Source organism: Carassius gibelio, chromosome B21 (assembly GCF_023724105.1).
Source record: "Carassius gibelio isolate Cgi1373 ecotype wild population from Czech Republic chromosome B21, carGib1.2-hapl.c, whole genome shotgun sequence".
NCBI lineage: Eukaryota > Metazoa > Chordata > Actinopteri > Cypriniformes > Cyprinidae > Carassius > Carassius gibelio.
This window is the reverse complement of record NC_068416.1, coordinates 878,780-896,535: the sequence shown is the minus strand read 5'-3', so window position 1 is coordinate 896,535 and position 17,756 is coordinate 878,780.

Below are 17,756 nucleotides of genomic sequence, written 5' to 3'. Positions count from 1 at the left end.
AAAATTATTAGTACACTTTTACTCAAAACTCACTTTAAACGCTCATCGAGTGTTTATAATAACTTCCTTTAGCGATCAGGGGTGGAATTTGGTCGTTTACTGTTGTAAAAATATGTTATTTGTAGCCTTTTTCATCGCTGCACAAGTTAGCATTTCCGATGTACATTTTCGATTTTTTTTATAAAAACGCCCCAGATCTCAATAAATTCTCATACCAAGCTTTACTATCGTAATCGCGGGTTTATTATTCGGATATTTCGTGTGTACAGAGGTGTTTCAGTGTTGTTTTGGCCAGATAACTACCAGGAAGTGTGCAGGAAGCATGTGACACGATGTGGCGGTGTCCATATATGACACTCTAAGATTGACACTGACAAGGCCCAATCAGAGTCTGAGTCACACACAGCACGAGCTGTGACCACTGCGCACACACACAGATCGCTGGGAGAGGCTGTTTATCATCAGATAGCGTAAATCCGTGGAAAATGAATAGAAATGATGATTCTGCCTGAAGAAATATGAAGTAAACATCTGTAAATATATCCATATATTTCCGCAGATATGCATCTTTGGTCTATAAATCCTTATTGACGCTGTTCAGTGAGTCTATGTGAACACAAATAAACCGCTACAGACGTGACTGAATATGAGTGAGTGGTGAATTTCTATTCAAAATATGGCATAATACGGATTTATAATTTTGCACTTCTGACATAAATCACTAAAAATCTGTCACTGCAACAATGTTTTATCAAAATATTGGTCAAATATCGAAGCTAGAGTCTTTAAACTTTCAATTGATGCACAGTTTGTCCAGATGAAGTAAGACGGTGATGTTTAATGTGCTGTGAAAGTGAAACAATAATAAACTGGGGCAGTCAGCGATGTTTGCACGTAAAGGGGTTAAGAACGGAATCCTCCGTCTGCTGCTCCCGCTTCACAAAGAGCGTGACTCGCCCTAACTGACCCAGCTTCACTGTCCATGGTTTGAGCCAAATACAACTCATTGATCATGAGCCCAACATTTAGCAAGGCAGAAAAACATTCAGTCTACCTGAAGGAAAACAATTTCATTGAGCTAATGCTGTTAACTAGTGTAAGTAGCCTACAAATCCAAACAACAGAAGCATCCTACACTCTCTTAGACAGACAGCCTCACTCCAAAGACGTTTGAACTGTTATTATTTTTAATAATAATCCTACTCCTGAGAAGATTCCTGTCACAAGATTCTAGACAGAACAACAACCACGAGGAGCTAGTCAAGATCACCAGCTCCTTAAGCTATGCCTTCACCACCCAGCTGAAACTGAGCAACAAGCAGCAACATGCAACTGAGCTCAGCTCGACCAGCAACATGCAACAGCTGGCCAGAAAGACCTGGTAAACAGTGTCCAGTATGCCAAACAGCTACTAGAGAAAGCCAAGCTAGACATCAAAAACAAGGATTCTGAAATTAGTGCTTTGGAAGAACACCTTGAAAGGTACAGAACTGAAAAAGAAAAGAGAAACCTCTCTTAGCCTCATCACTGCTGAGCAGAGCAGAGTCCCATGTCCAAGAACTGGCATATGATGAAAGGATCGAAGGGCCACAACCCAAAACCTTACATGCTGTTACGTCCCCCTCTGTGTCTAGGGGTGACAAGGGGAGGAACATATGCTATTTATGAAAAATGAACAATTGTGTCGGTGAACTTGCAAACAAAAATAGTGAGAGAGAGTTGACTATCCGTAATCCCAGCACTCAAACGCATGGAAACTCTTCAAGATTTTATTTACAATGTAAAGTCTTTGTACAGCATTAAAGGGGAAGGGAAAATTAGAGGTTTAACAATATGGATAATTCAAAAAGAAAGAATAAGACGCTTGTAGCTTCAGGAGGGGGTTAAGGCCAAAATAACAAACAAAAAGGGGATGCTAACTGAAAACAAAGTAATCTAACTTACCTAGCAAACAAAACATCAAAATCAACAACATGTCTCTTCCCTGACTTCCTCACTGTTCCACAAAACCAGGAGAAAAGCATAAGTTGATAAAATAAAAGTGGCACCCACCTCCTTACTGCGTCTGCAGGCAAAAGAATAAAAAGAAAACAATTTCTAATCACTACAGCCAGTACAACAGGCTGTCTTGAAGATACACTACAGGCCCTGATCACACAATAGTAATCAAATACAACAGGCTTTCTTAAAGCAGCACCACTGCTTAAACCACCAACTGGGAAAACAGACAAGCCAAACTCTCTCTGGTGTTGTGTCCGTTCCCTCTGTTTAAATACAAGCTCCTCTCCACAGCTCTGACGAGGAACAGGTGACATCAATTAGGTCTTCTGTGAGAGGACAGGGAGGAACAGAGGAAAACCAACAAAAACTACAACTCCCAACAGGATGTCAAGCATCAATGAAGCACAGTTACATAGAGTTAACACACAGTATTAACAGAAACAATAACCTACATCTTAGGATGTAACAATGCCTTTGCCACACAACCCTTTCCTGCCAAAGAAAGAAAACCTCCCATCCAAGACCTTGATGCTGCGTACAGGATGACCATCAAAGACCTCAACAAGCTGTCTGAAAACATCAGCAGGTTCAACCCGAACTTCACAGAGGGCCACGACATCCAGGCTTAACTGTGAGATATCAAATTTCATCTGGAAATGAGACCTCATGTGACTCACAGAGACAGGTTATACATCCTTAGAGCCACGTTCGGTACAGAGGTACGAAACTTTGTAGATCAACAGCCCAGTCAATTAAAGTCAAACTACCAGCGACTTCCTGATTAAAGAGTTTACAAACCCAGAGTCTGAACATGGACTGTTAACTGCCTTGGAAACCAAACAAGGTCGACAAGAGACTCCACAAGCTTACTACAACCGACTCTGACAAGCATACTTTTTGGTGCACACAACCAACCCAACCTTGAAGAAGATGTGAACTTCAAAAGCCTCTTCCTAATGAATCTGCACCTTGGAGTCAGCCACCATCAAGGCATCATGGCCTGTCCACGCCTCATGACCATCCAACAGTTGCGTGACCTAACACAGAAGGCCTATAACAAGCAGAAGATGGCCTCAAAGAAAGGTAACAGTACCTCCACACTCTTGCACTCTGTTAACAAAGACTCAAGCCTTGCACTGGACGACACCCAGTGGCATCACAACACTAGAGTCTTCCATCAAGAGAACAGAGAACGTGACACCCATGTCCACAACTGTTTTCAGCCCAACCACTGGAAAAATCCAAGGGACCAGCCATGCTTATCAAGAATTAGAACAACTGGAAACCTAACCAAACATCCAAAGATGATCACTTGACTCATCCAAGAGTAACAAGGGTGGGTAAGCAACAATAAAACCCACCTCAGCACCACTCAGACATGTACAGTGCTGAGTATGCACAAGAACTTGATGGCTTACCATCAGAATACATGGAACAAGTCATGAAACAATAGAGACAGTTCCTTCAAGACCAATTACATGCATATGTAATATGCAAAGTTGAGTCATGCTCACTGTGACCAGCAACAGAACGGATGATCACAAGCACCTGTTCAACAAGTCTTTCACGGCAAACCGTTGATGAAAAATCTGAGGTACTAAAGGATATCACCTCAATCACCCAACACAGTCACTAACAAACTGTCAAATGAACTCCAATTCCAAGAACCACATTCCCTGACTGTGCAACAGCAATCACCAGAGCACAGAAGGTCAGAAAGTCTGCTACAGCCAGAAGGCACCACAAGAGGAATGCAACATAGGAGACAAAATTTTGCAACCCAGCTTCACACAGCCATGCCAAACTGCCTCCGACTATCTGCTAAAGAACTTCCTGCCTTGCTGGACTGACCCCCATTAGACCATGGACATGCCTTCATCCAAGCAAAGGATGCAGAGAGCCAGTCTTCAGGGACATACTAGAAAAGGGGGTAGACAACACAGGACTTGAATAGATCTGACCACACATACACTACACCATTAACACACACAACATTACCTACACCCAGAGGTAACCACATCTACTGATAACACATTCAACAAACGTATTCTTCCCACAGGTAGAATATCCAACTTTTAGCATAACAAAGTTACATAAGGCCATGTCATGTGTTTCTATAGAAGGCTAATCTGATTGATTTATGGCACTTGTCATCTCTATAAGATCTCACATGTAAACACTCCTGTGTGCTCTGTATGTGTGTTTGGCTTTGAAAACTCCCCGATTCATGGTTCTAATGTTCTCACAAAAGTGACATCTTTCACACCTCCGCCAGGTATGACACAATTTCCGCATTATTCTTTCATAATTATTTTTTTTTTGTTTTTATTCCACCTTTATCAGCCTTTGTTGTGGTATTTTCAAGCTTTACAAAGCCACAAAGCTGCTATCTCACTTCAGTCTCAGTATGCATTTAGCCCTTATTTATCAAAAGTCTTAGTATATTAATACAACAAAACATTTTCTTACAACCTTACGTGAATTATTGCGACAGAAATGCATTATGAAGAATAAATGCACCTGCTATAAGTAGCATTAGAGCTAACGTTATCATCAAGCTTCATCAGACAATTTATTTAATTATTTAGTACACTTTTACTCAAAACTCACTTTAAACCCAGATTGAGTGTTTGTAATAACTTCCTTTTGCGATCACGGGTGGAATTTGGTCGTTTACTGTTGTAAAAATATGCTATTTATAGCCTTTTTCATCACTGCACAAGTTAGCATTTCAGATGTAAATTTTTTAAATATTTTTTATAAAAATGCCCCAGATCGCAAGAAAATCTCATACCAAGCTTTTCTATCGTAATCGCGGGTTTATTATTCGGATATTTCGTGTGTACAGAGGCGTATCAGCGTTGTTATGGCCAGATACAGTAACTACCAGGAAGTATACAGGAAGCATGTGACATGATGTGGTGGTGTCCGGTTATGACACTCTAAAGATTGACAAGGACGAAGGACCAATCAGAGTCTGTCTGACACACAGCATGAGCACGGAGGACCAAACACACAGAGACAGTGCTGGGAGAGGCTGTTTATCATCAGATCGCGTAAATCATTGGAAAATGAATAGAAATGACGATTCTGTCTGAAGAAATATGAAGTCAACATCAGTAAATATATCCATATATCTCCGCAGATATGCATCTTTGGTCTATAAATCCTTATTGATGCTGTTCATTGAGTCTATGTGAACACAAATAAACCACTGCTGACATGACTAAATATGAATGAGTGGTGAATTTTTATTCAAAATGTAGCATAATACGGATTTATTATTTTGCACTCCTGACATAAATTACTAAATATCTGTCACTGCAACGTTTTATCAAAACATTGGTCAAATATCGAAGCTAGAGTCTTTAAACTTTCAACTGATGCACAGTTTGTCCAGATCAAGTAAGAGAGTGATGTTTAACATGAGGTTTACCATTAGTTTTTTAGTAACATCATTTTCAGTTAAATGAATTGACCTATCATGCATGGAGCTCTTTGGCTTCCATTCAGTTTAGAGTGGCTGGCGGATATTAGGTGTTGCGAGTCTGTTAATATCAGACCTTCGACCCTTGCAGGGTGTCTAGGTGTTTCACTTACTCAGGAAAAAGGTGAAGGAGAAGGATAGGTAAAAGAAGAACGAAACTAAACAAAGCTGCTGTGGGTTTTCCTAGCATGGCTTACAACTACTATTGAGCTAGGATGTCATGTGCAGCTAGTGTGTCATGTTCCTTAACCCCTTTGCCATCAAAGATTGGCGACGGCCCCAAATTATTACTGTGAAAGTGAAAGAGTAATGATCTGGGGCCGTCGCCAATCTTTGACGACGGCCCCAAATTACTTAAGTGGTAAACTTTTTTTAATGTGGCTGACACTCCCTCTGAGTGAAAGATTTTCCTGCTGGAAGCTGCTGCTGAATTACCAGTGTGAATTACTGGTGACATGACAGCCCTCATATGGACTGAGTCGAAAACTGCTCCCAGGAACGTGATACATTGGCTGGGGAGCACTGAGCTCTTAGCAAAATTGACCCTGAGTCTTAGGCACTCTAAGTAGCTCAGGAGCACGGATCTGTGATGGTCTAGCTTGGTTCGCGAATGGGCTAGAATGAGCCAGTCATTGAGATCAGAACACCGATTCTCATCTGTCTCAGAGGAGAAAGCGCATCATTCATGCACTTCGTAAAAATGCGGGTAGCTAGAGACAGCCCGAAGGGAAGGACTGTATAGTGGTAATGTGAAATATTTGTGTCCGCACCTATAATTGCGTTTTGCGTGTGCAAGACAAAAGTGGGCCCAAAGGGGCATCGAGAAAGGCCACCTTGTCGATCTCTTTGATCTCAGTCATGTTGAGCCAAAGGTGGTGCTCAAGCACAGTCAGGTTGGCCATGGAATGTCCGATGGCCTGAGACATTTGCTCATAGCCCTTCTCCTGAGAGCCATCCACTGAAGTGAGAGCTGCAGAGGAGGTAGTGCGTAATCAGGTCGAGAAGGGGGCATGCCACAACTTAGTCAGCTCGTCGTAAAGTTCATGGAAGTACGGGGCAGAGCGTTGGCGGGGGAAAGAAAGCAATCCACGAGCGCAGAGACAAAAGCGCTTTTCACAAAAGCAGCATGAAGTCTCAGTGAGCACCGCCTCAGCGTGGGGTTTTGGCGTGCTGCATCAACACAGGCTTGTGCAGCTACACAGCGCTGTCATTAGTTTAAAAAGTTTACAGATTAAACCAATGGCAGTGCAGTTTAGTGGTGGAAATTATGATTCTTTCAAGAGATTCTTTAATTTTCAGTTCGTTGACACTACTAAGTGTGGTGCATCTTCGAAGGCACCGTTACTTATGATGGAGGGTATTCAAGAGAGTGTTCAAATGTTAATTATCAGGAAAGTCCTTTGTTTTCTAAGGGAGAAGTTGTCCCTCAGTCCAGACGGTCCGGCTCCAGTCTTACAACAGTGTCTTATGTGTTATGTCTAAAGTCAACAAATGGATTCACTTGTTACAAAAACTTTTTTGGCTTTATTAAATTGTGCATATTCACATTCAATAAATAAAGTCTAATTAAGCTGTTCAGATGAACAAAGCACAAGGTTTTCTTGCATAATTAGCATTTTATTTGTTTGGTCATACAGTTCATATATTATATATTCACTAGGGGTGTAACGATACGCATATTCGTTTTGAACCGTTCGGTACGAGGCTTTCGGTTCGGTACGCGGTACGTATTATGTACCGAACGGTTCGTTGGACTAATTAATTATATATATATATATATATATATATATATATATATATATATATATATATATATATATATATATATATATATATATATATATATATATATAAAAGGTGAAATATAATGATATGCGTTCAACAAGGTAGCCCAATAACCCAAACGACATAACAGGCAACGCCCCTGACACCCCTGAAGAAGAAAAAAAACACCAACTTATATGCTTATGTTAGGCTACTCAGTCAGGCGCTCGCTCACTCAGTAGGCGCTGAAGGCTCGGTGCAAAATAGCCAATGCGTTTAACAGACCAGAAATAGAAGATCCTCCAATAACCAACAGGTCTGGGTTTTGGGTGCACTTTGGATTCCCTGTAATCTATAATGGTGATGGCAAGAGAGTGGTGGATAAAAAAACAACGGTATGTCGCATCTGCTACATGACAATGGGGTACACCAGCGGGAATAAAAAAAAAAAAAAAAAAAACTCATTTACACAGACATCACCTTAGTGTGTCAGTATCTGGGTAAAGACGAAAAAAGGAGAAACATACACGCAACAACTATCCCCGCAGCATTTAGACAGACATTTCCAACTGACTCAAACAGGGCAAAAGACATCACAGCGGCGATTGGTAGGCAAAATTTACATTACATTTACATTATAGCCGCGGATATGAGACCTTACTATTTACCATTCATTCTATCATCACCGTTATAGCTTACAGGGAATCCAAAGTGCACTCAAACACCAGACCTGTTGGTTATTGGAGGATCTTCTATTTCTGGTCTGTTAAATGCATTAGATATTTTGCAACGAGCCTTCAGCGCGTACTGAGTGAGCGAGCGCCTTAAGGGCTGTTCACATATCGCGCCTAAAAACGCGTGGAAAACTCTAGGCGCGTCTTTCTCCTCCTTTCCAAAGCGCTCGGGCAGAAGCGCCCCTGAGGCGTCTGCCTTTACTAAGCAACAATGACATGCTCTCTCCATGAAGACGCGGAAATTTCAGCAAAGGATAAATGGATTTGCAGCTCTAAAAATCGCTTGCAGTAGGCTAGCTCTGCTACTAAATTTATTTCAAAATTGCAATCCATATACAACTATAATCAGCTTTTCCTTCATCTTGGCTGAGCTTTCAACGTTGTTACGGGAAAGGATGAAGCTGATTGGTTAGTTCTTGTCACATGACCCGCGGTGCGCTTGCGGCATTCTGAAAAGTTGAGATGTTTTTACATTTTGCTGTATCTAAAAAGTACCGAACCGAACCGTGACATCAGTGTATCGTATCGAACCGAACCGTGAATTTTGTGAACCGTTACACCCCTAATATTCACATTCATAAATTAGGGATTGTGGAGTTTTGCATGCTAAATATTTCATATTTATATGAAAACAAGGGCACGTGCACAGACAGGACCAGTAAAATGTGCTTTGCATTTTGTGAGATTGACATGCTAACTGGCCGACTGACCCAGTTTACTCTGACTCATTTCATTCACGAACAAGATAAGCTATGTACCAGTTCAGTCATTTAATTCACGAACGAGAAGATCTCTCGATCTCGTTCACTGAAGGGTGTATTCGTTCACTACATTCAACAAATAACTTGCTCCGTCACATCTCATACTCGAAGGCTATTGGCTCGAGGTTTAGTAACTCTCTGACAGGATGAAACAGTTCACAGAGCTACCCGGTTCACCTAGCTGCGCATCCACTGCTAATAGCTGTAACGGAAACAGGTCAATTTAGCTCAAAGGGAATCATTTAAGATTTTAAAGGGAATTTGAACAGAATCACTGTTTCACGGCTGGTCACTGAGACGCCCTGCGATTCAGTGAACGAGCCGTTTAACATCAAATCTGCGCTGGATACTAAAATCCAAACTATAGTGAAACACTTCAATTATCAAATATAGCTGCAAGCAGCAATTATGAGGCCAAGCACTCCAACGGCAAATGTAGGAGCTAAACATTGCATGTAGCATCACACCAAATACATTAATGAGCAATAACAGCAATTTTGGAATTATTGTAATTAAAATGGCTAAAGAAAATCATAATACCACCTCTAGTAACATGATTACTTGGCTTATCAAGCTTGACCAATAGGTGGCACTGTTATAATATCAATTTGGTGTACTATGTGTGACTTTTCAATGACACACACAAAGTTTGGTGTCAATATGCCAAAGCATTCCAGGGATACAGCCTCAAGTGTCATTTTCTCATTGTGCCTCAAATTCGTCGATGTGGTATGCAAAACGGTTTTGTCTATCAACTCACAATCCATAACTTTGATTTAGCATAGTCTGAAGATCATTTGATTCGAATTTGGTGAAAATCGGACATACATAAATCCATACATAAATTTATACATACATAAATCAAAATGGCGGACCGGAAGTTCAGCTTAATATGGCATATTTGGTATCTATGTTATCGGCATAAGCCAGGGAACATTTTGAGTTTCAATGCAATAGGCTAAAGCAATAAAAAGTTATTAGCATTTCTTAAAGTGTAAATGTTCATTGTCAATGAATGGTTTATTACTCTTGACCAATAGGTGGCGCTGTCACCAAATTTATGAGGCGTGGTCAGTGTGACGTGGCGATGACACATACAAAGTTTGGTGCAAATATGTCAAAGCGTTGCGGAGATACAGCCTCAAGTGCATTTTGGCACCCTTCCAGCAAATTCGTTGATGCACAAAATAAGAACCGTTTAGTATATTAATACGAAATCCATAACTTTTTGCCAGCATGGTCTGAAGATGATCCACGTCAAATTTGGTGAAAATCGGACTAACGGTCTCTGAGGAGTTCGAAAAAGTAGGTTTTCAACATTAATCAAAATGGCGGACAGGAAGTATTGCCAATTGTCGCATAATTGGTATCAATGCTCTCGGCATGACCCACAGAATGTAGTGAGATCATTTTAATTTTAATAGTTTAATTTATTCAAAAGTTATTAGCATTTATGTGATATTTCATTATAACTATTGGCCACAAGGTGGCGCTGCCACCAAACTTTTTGTGTACCTTCAGGGCATAGAGCCGAATATTTTTGTAATTATTTGCGAAACGATACAATGCTGCGTACAAAAAATACAGCATTTTAAATCATAATTCAAAATGGCCGACGCCTAAAATGGCCGACACGGGAAAATTTTATATCATTCGACTCGACATGACTCACTGAATCTAAAAAGACCAGTTGTGTGATTTTTGGCCAAACCATTCAGAAGTTATAAGCCAAAATATGCATTTCTCATATCTCCTGACCACTAGGTGGCGCTGTGGCGAAACACTGCAGAAAGTCTCAGGTCATGCTTATAATAACACACACCAAGTTTGGTCTCAATACGCCAAACCGTTGCCGAGATATAGCCTCACGAGTATTTTTGCGTGTTTTTTGTCAAATTTTTTCACGTGTCATTCGAGAACGGTTAGACGAATCAACTCGAATTCCATAACTTTTAGCCAGCATTGTCTGAAGATGGTCTGAGCCAATTTTCGTGAAAATCGGACTAACCGTCTAGGACAAGTTCGAAAAAGTAGGTTTTTCGAACAATCGAAAATATCGAAAAAACTAAACCTTGCGAATTTTGAATTTTATAGTTTATTCAGAGGAAAAAAGAATTTCGATTTTCTGGCTCACGGTTCAAAAGTTATTAGCATACAAACATTGAAAGTTTGGACAAGTGGTGGCGCTAGAGAGTAGGAGTTAGAGACTTCAAATTTGCTATAGTTAATGTTGGGACTGTCCTCTATCAGTGTGCCAAATTATACAACTTTCCCGCAATCGGTTCTATGGGCTGCCATAGACTTGCGGCGGAAGAAGAATAATAATAACGCCAACGATTACAATAGGTGCCTCGCACCTTCGGTGCTTGGCCCCTAATTAGCACAGTAACAAGATCGGCAGTTTAAGACATTAACTTGTAAGCACAAAACACAAGATACTTCTCTTTTCAATATGAATAAGGCTTTATTAGATAAATCTAAGACATATAAACTAATCTAACACATAAACGCACGCACTCACACATTCACACAAGTTGCAGGAAGATATAAAGTTAGGGAAAGATGAGTTTAAGAGAATGGAAATATGGAATCCCAAGTTTACAGCAATACGTTAAATTGTATAGATATGAGCAACCATTAATCACTTAATTAACGCTCGCATTGAGTTCCTCAATGGGGTTAAAATTATATTAGATACACCAGCACGACAAATATCTGGGGATACATTGCCTTCGTTTCCTGTGAAAGGGACTCCCGTTGAAAGGGGTATCCCGGTGTCGCTGATTGGCTGGAAGTTCAGTAGTGGCTGAAGTGAAGTTAAACGGGCACCCGAGGTCAGGCGTCGGAGACTCGACGTTACAAAACTTAACTCAGAACACGAAACTCTCAAACGCAAAAGAAAAGAAATAAAGTTTGACGAGACTAGGTTGTGTTCCTTCTCATATTGGCTAAGTAGCAGCAGGCTTGCAGCCCGAAGCACGCTGGAACCGCGCTCAAAGAACAGTGATGACTCAACAGCATGGCTAGAAGCTACAAGCTAGCAGAAGCATAACTATAGACTAAAAACTGGGATGACTGATAGCAGCAGCATAGCTAGAGACTAAAAGCTGACTAAAAGCTAAGTAGCAAAGCTACAAGCTAGAAGCTAAGAGCAGGCATGACTAATAGACTAAAAGCTGACGAAAAGCAAAGATTTAATGGTGTCCTCTGTTTTTAAACTGGCCTTTTGGCCACACCTCAAATGTTGTCTTGACCAATCAGATATTGTCTTGGCTCGGGGGTATCATAAATCATATGTTTATCTTACCAAGCATGTGGTCCGAATTTTCCTGCTCTTGCAGGGTATAATTTTGGACATGATTCCTATAACACGAATATGATACATGGGACAAATAAATTATTGTCTGTACTAATTCAAGCTAGAAGATTCGATCACACACATACCAAACACAATTATGCATCGTTAAGCTATGCCATAGTTATTAAAAAAAACATACACAATAAGTGGTTATAACATGATAGTCAAATGTGTGGGTTACACATAAATGAATATGGAGAGATGCAATGGACAGATTCATTTATAAGTCTTTTTGAGTTAATTCTGGTCCATATATCTATACGAAAGCAGTTTCTTTGCCATTCTCATGACAAATACTTCTGTGGAGACAAAATCCCTTCCCCCTTAGGAATTTCAGTTTGGTTCTGCTAGGTGGGGGGAAGTCAATGGAAGTGTTTAACTCATGGGTTTCCATGTGATGTCCAGCATTGCATTTCAATTACGAACAACAAATTTGACACCAAATTTCTCTTCTTCGAATTGAAATTGTAAATAATTGTTCTAGTGGTGTTAATGTTGAAAGCTGTTGTGTGAACAAGTTGGTTGGTCATCTAGCTTGGTTCTTGTGGCCCTAGAACTGATTTATGACTTCCTGAGGAATTCGGCTCGTGTTTCAACGCACAGCTTTGATAGACTCTTTAATTTGTCTGGTTCAACTCATTTCTGTTATATAGCGCAGCACTGCTGTGGAGGGAGGAATTTTAGTGAACGAGAAATATGAGTCAGTGGATTACGTGAACAAGAATGATTCATTCACCTAAAAGATTTGTTCAAAAAGGCTTCAGTATCGAGAAAAAAGGAGCTTTTCCCAATATGCAGTATGAGTGAAGTATTGAAAGGGTTCTAAAGTTACTGGCATAAATTAATAAATGACTGTCATTGTAAGATAAAAAAAATTAAGCTCAAGTTTTTTTATTTAGTTTTGTTGTGGACACGAGATAAAAATTTGTTGTGGTGGATAGATTCTCCAAAACTTGTATCCCCTTACGTGGATTTCCCACTGCCTTGAAGGCAGCCAAAGCTCGCGTCCAGCATGTCTTTCGACACTTTGGTCTCCCTGAAGATATCATTTCAGATAGAGGACCACAGTTCATAACCAGGGTCTGGCTTGGTTTCTTCCATCTGCTGGGAGTGTCTGTCAGCCTTTCCTCAGGTTATTATCTTCAAACCAATTGCCAGACCAAACGCAAAATCCAAGAGATTAGGCAGTATCTCTGGACCTACTTTCACGAACACCAGGACAGCTGGAGCCAATGTCTTCCCTGGGCGGAATATGCTCAGAACTCGTTGCGTCAGGAAATGACTGTGTTAACTCCGTTCCACTGCTTGCTCGGATTTCAACTGCCACTCTTTCCCTGGACTGAAGAGCCCTCTGAGGTCCCCGCAGTTGACTTCTGGTTCTGCGAGAGGTATTGGACTCAGCACATGTCTATTTCCAGCGGGCAGTACAGAGACACAAGGAATTTACAGATAGCCGTCGAGCATCCACGCCTGTGTGACTGAGTTTGGCTCTCCACTCGGTATATTAATCTCCGACTGCACAGCAGGAAGTTGAGTCCTTGTTATGTCGGTCCTTTCTCTATGATGAGACAAATTAATGAGGTCACATATGAGCTCCAACTCTCAGACACCAACCGCATCTCACCCACCTTCCTTGTGTCCTAGTTAAAACCCTTCACTAATCCACTACTCCCTCTTTCTGCAGAGCACAAGATACCTACTCCTCCCGAAGTAGACCCCAATGATACCATCTACAGAGTCCAAGAAATCTTAGACTCCCGACGGCGGGGTGGATGTCTAATGGATTGGGAGGGTTATGGTCCCGAGGAGAGATCATGGGTGACAAAGATTCTGGATTTGTCACTCCTCTCCAACTTTCACCAGTCGCACCAATATCATATTGCTCCTATGGGGTGTGGTCGTCGTGGGGTAGGTGGTACTGTCACAGATTCACCAGCTAGCTGAACTCATTAACAATCCCCAGAGTACTGATTACGAACACCTGATGTCACTTATCTGAGGACTATATCTATTCACTCTACTCAGTATCTCACTGACTGCTCTCAAGGTTGCATACCTCACCACATGCCTCTCTGTGGCTCGCGCCGTCTTGCATGATTTTTCTAAAGAGGATTAAGATAAGGACTGTTTCCATTCAGTTTCAAGAGCCTAAAGAACTGTTTCAGTTCTAAAACTTACCATTTGAAGTACTCCTTCAGTTTGTGTTAATGAAGAAGTTCCAAATCATTATTCCTGTGTATGCCTCTCTGTCCAGCCGTGATAGTCATTAACAAACTCCCTAAAAATTGCAGTTGTTAAACCCCTCCTGAAAAAGAGCAATCTTGATAACACCATTTTGAGCATTTTTAGACCAATATCTAATCTTAATTTTATAGGCAAAATTATAGAATATGTAGTTTTTAATCAGCTGCACAAATACTTAAACTCAAATGGATACCTGGACAATTTTCAATCTGGTTTTCGACCGCATCACAGCACAGAGACAGCACTTATTCAGATAATAAATGATATTCGCTTAAATTGTAACTCTGACAAAATATCGGTTCTGGTATTGCTAGATCTCATTGCTGCAATTGACACTGTCAATCATAACATACTTCTACAGAGACTGGAAAACTGGGTCGGGCTTTCTGGGATGGTACTCAAATGGTTCAGGTCATACTTAGAAGGGAGAGGCTATTATGTGAGTCTAGGAGAGCATAAGTCTTAGTGGACGTCCATTACATGAGGAGTCCCAAAAGGCTCAATTCTCGTGCTGCTCTTGTTTAGCCTGTATATGCTTCCACTAAGTCAAATAATGAGAAAGAACCAAATTGCCTATCACAGCTATGCTGATGATACCCAGATTTACTATCCTTATCCCCAAATGACTACAGCCCCATTTACTCCCTTTGCCAATGCATTGATGAAATTAATAGTTGGATGTGCCAGAACTTTCTTCAGTTAAACAAGGAAAAAACTGAAGTCATTGCATTTGGAAACAAAGTTGAAGTTTCCAAGGTGAATGCATACCTTGACTCTAGGGGTCAAACAACTAAAAATCAAGTCAGTAATCTTGGTGTGATTCTGGAGACAGACCTTAGTTTCAGTAGTCATGTCAAAGCGGTAACTAAATCAGCATACTATCATAAAAAAAAAAAAAACATTGCAAGAATTAAATGTTTTGTTTCCAGCCAAGATTTGGAGAAACTTGTTCATTCCATTATCACTAGCAGGGTGGACTATTGTAATGGGCTCCTCACCGGCCTTCCCAAAAAGACCATTAGACAGCTGCAGCTCATCCAGAACGCTGCTACCAGGATTCTGACTAGAACCAGAAAATCTGAGCATATCACACCAGTCCTCAGGTCCTTACACTGGCTTCCAGTTACATTTTGTCACGTTCAGTGATACAAGAAACACGGAGAGATCAAAGTACAGGTAAGATATTTATTTGAGGGGTAATCCAAAAGACTAAACAGTCCAGGCAGGGTCAAAACCAGAGAATCCAAATAAACAAGAACAGACAAAACACAAGGCAGGATCAAGACTATGGAATGACAAGACATTAGACAAGGACTCTGTGACACATACTCAGACAGACCGGGTATAAATACACAGAAGGTAATGAGGGAACTGGAGACAGGTGGGGAATAATCAATTAATAAGGAGGAAGGTGACCAAATAAGGGAACAGACAGTTAATAAAGTGACAGACACCGTGGGAAAGGAGGACATCTAGTGGAAACCCAGAGAACACAACCCAGACACTGTGACTGTACCCCCACTCTACGGAGCGGCTTCCAGACACTACACGACAGACACAAAACAGAGACCAGGAGAAAGCGGACAGGTGGAGGCTCAGGGGGAGGGACGGAGGGCCAGAAAAGAAAAACATGGGGGACAGACACCAGAAGTGTGAACACAATACAGGGAGACCAGGAGGGAAGAGGACCGGAGGAGGTTCAGTGGGAGGAACGGAGAGCCAGACTAACAGAGAGGAACAAGGACAGGAGTGAACACAAAAACAAAAGGCAAAAAACAACATGAAGCCCCCCAGGGCGGAGCAGAAGACCACCACATCCTTGTGGTCGAGGCCAGAGTCCTCCAGGGCAGAGCGGAAGACCACCACAACCGTGTAGCCAGGGCAAAAGCCCCCCAGGGTGGAGCAGAGGACCACCACATCCTTGTGGTCAAAGCCAGAGCCCTCCAGGGCGGAGCGGAAGACCACCACAACCATGTGGTCAGGACGGAAGCCACCCAGGGCGGAGCAGAAGACCACCACATCCTTGTGGTCGAGGCCGGAGTCCCCCAGGGCGGAGCAGAAGACCACCACAACCGTGTGGTCAGGGTGAGAGCCCCCCAGGGCGGAGCAGAAGACCACCACAGCCATGTGGTCAGGACGAGAGCCCCCCAAGGCGGAGCAGACCTCCGTGCGGCCAGAACAACGGGACGACGAAACTCTGGTAATCCGCTTGTGTCTTTACTGGACTCTAGAAGATTGGTGCTGGCCTGACTTTGCTCGCGAAGATCATTGGTGACTGGCATTTGTTCATGAAGACCATCGGTGACTTAAACTTGTACATGAAGATCATTGGTGACTTGTATTTGCTCATGAAGATCAATGGTGACTTGCCATTGTTCATGAAGATCACCAGTGACTTGACTCAGTCCTAGAAGATCACCCGAAGATCATTGGTGACTTGTATTTGCTCATGAAGATCAATGGTGACTTGCCATTGTTCATGAAGATCACCAGTGACTTGACTCAGTCCTAGAAGATCCCCCGTGACTTGACTCAGTACTAGAAGATCACCCTTGACTTGACACAGTCCTTGAAGATCACCAGTGACTTGACTTGACTCTGAAAGGTCAACGGTGACCAGCCTTGTCTCTGGAAAGTCCATGGTACCTAGCCCTGGCTCTGGAAGGTCATCGGTGACTAGCCCTGAATCTGGAGGGTCATCGGTGACTAGCCCTGACTCTGGAAGGTCATCGGTGACTAGCCCTGACTCTGAAGGGTCCACGAATACCTGACTCGACTCTGGGGGGTCAACAGGAACCTGACTCGACTCTGGAGAGTTCACTGGAAACTGACTCGACTCTGGAGAGTACACTGGAACCTGACTCGACTCTGGAGAGTTCACTGGAACCTGACTCGACTCTGGAGGGTTCACTGGAACCTGACTCGACTCTGGAGGGTTCACTGGAACCTGACTCGACTCTGGAGGGTTCACTGGAACCTGACTTGACTCTGGAGAGTCAACTGGAACCTGACTCGACTCCAGAGGGTCAGCTGTGACTGTCATCCTGTGCAGCGGCGTTGGGCAAGCAGCCATCTTGGGCCATGACTCTGGACTGGTGGCCAACTTGGGCATTGGTGCTGGGTGAGTGGCCATCTTGCACTGTGGCACTGGACCGGCAGCCATCTTGTGCTGTGGTGCTGGATTGGCGGCCATCTTGGGTTGTGACGCTGGCTCAGCAGCCGTGACGTGAACAGTCTTGGGAATTTCTAGGATCCTTGACAGCATGGAGAAATACTCCAAGAATGAGTCAGCGGCCATCTTGGGCGTTGGCGCTGAGCAGGCGGCCATCCTGCATCGTGGCACTGGATTGGTGACCACCTTGTGCTGTGGCATTGTGCTGGCGTCCATATTGCCTCGTGGTGCTGGG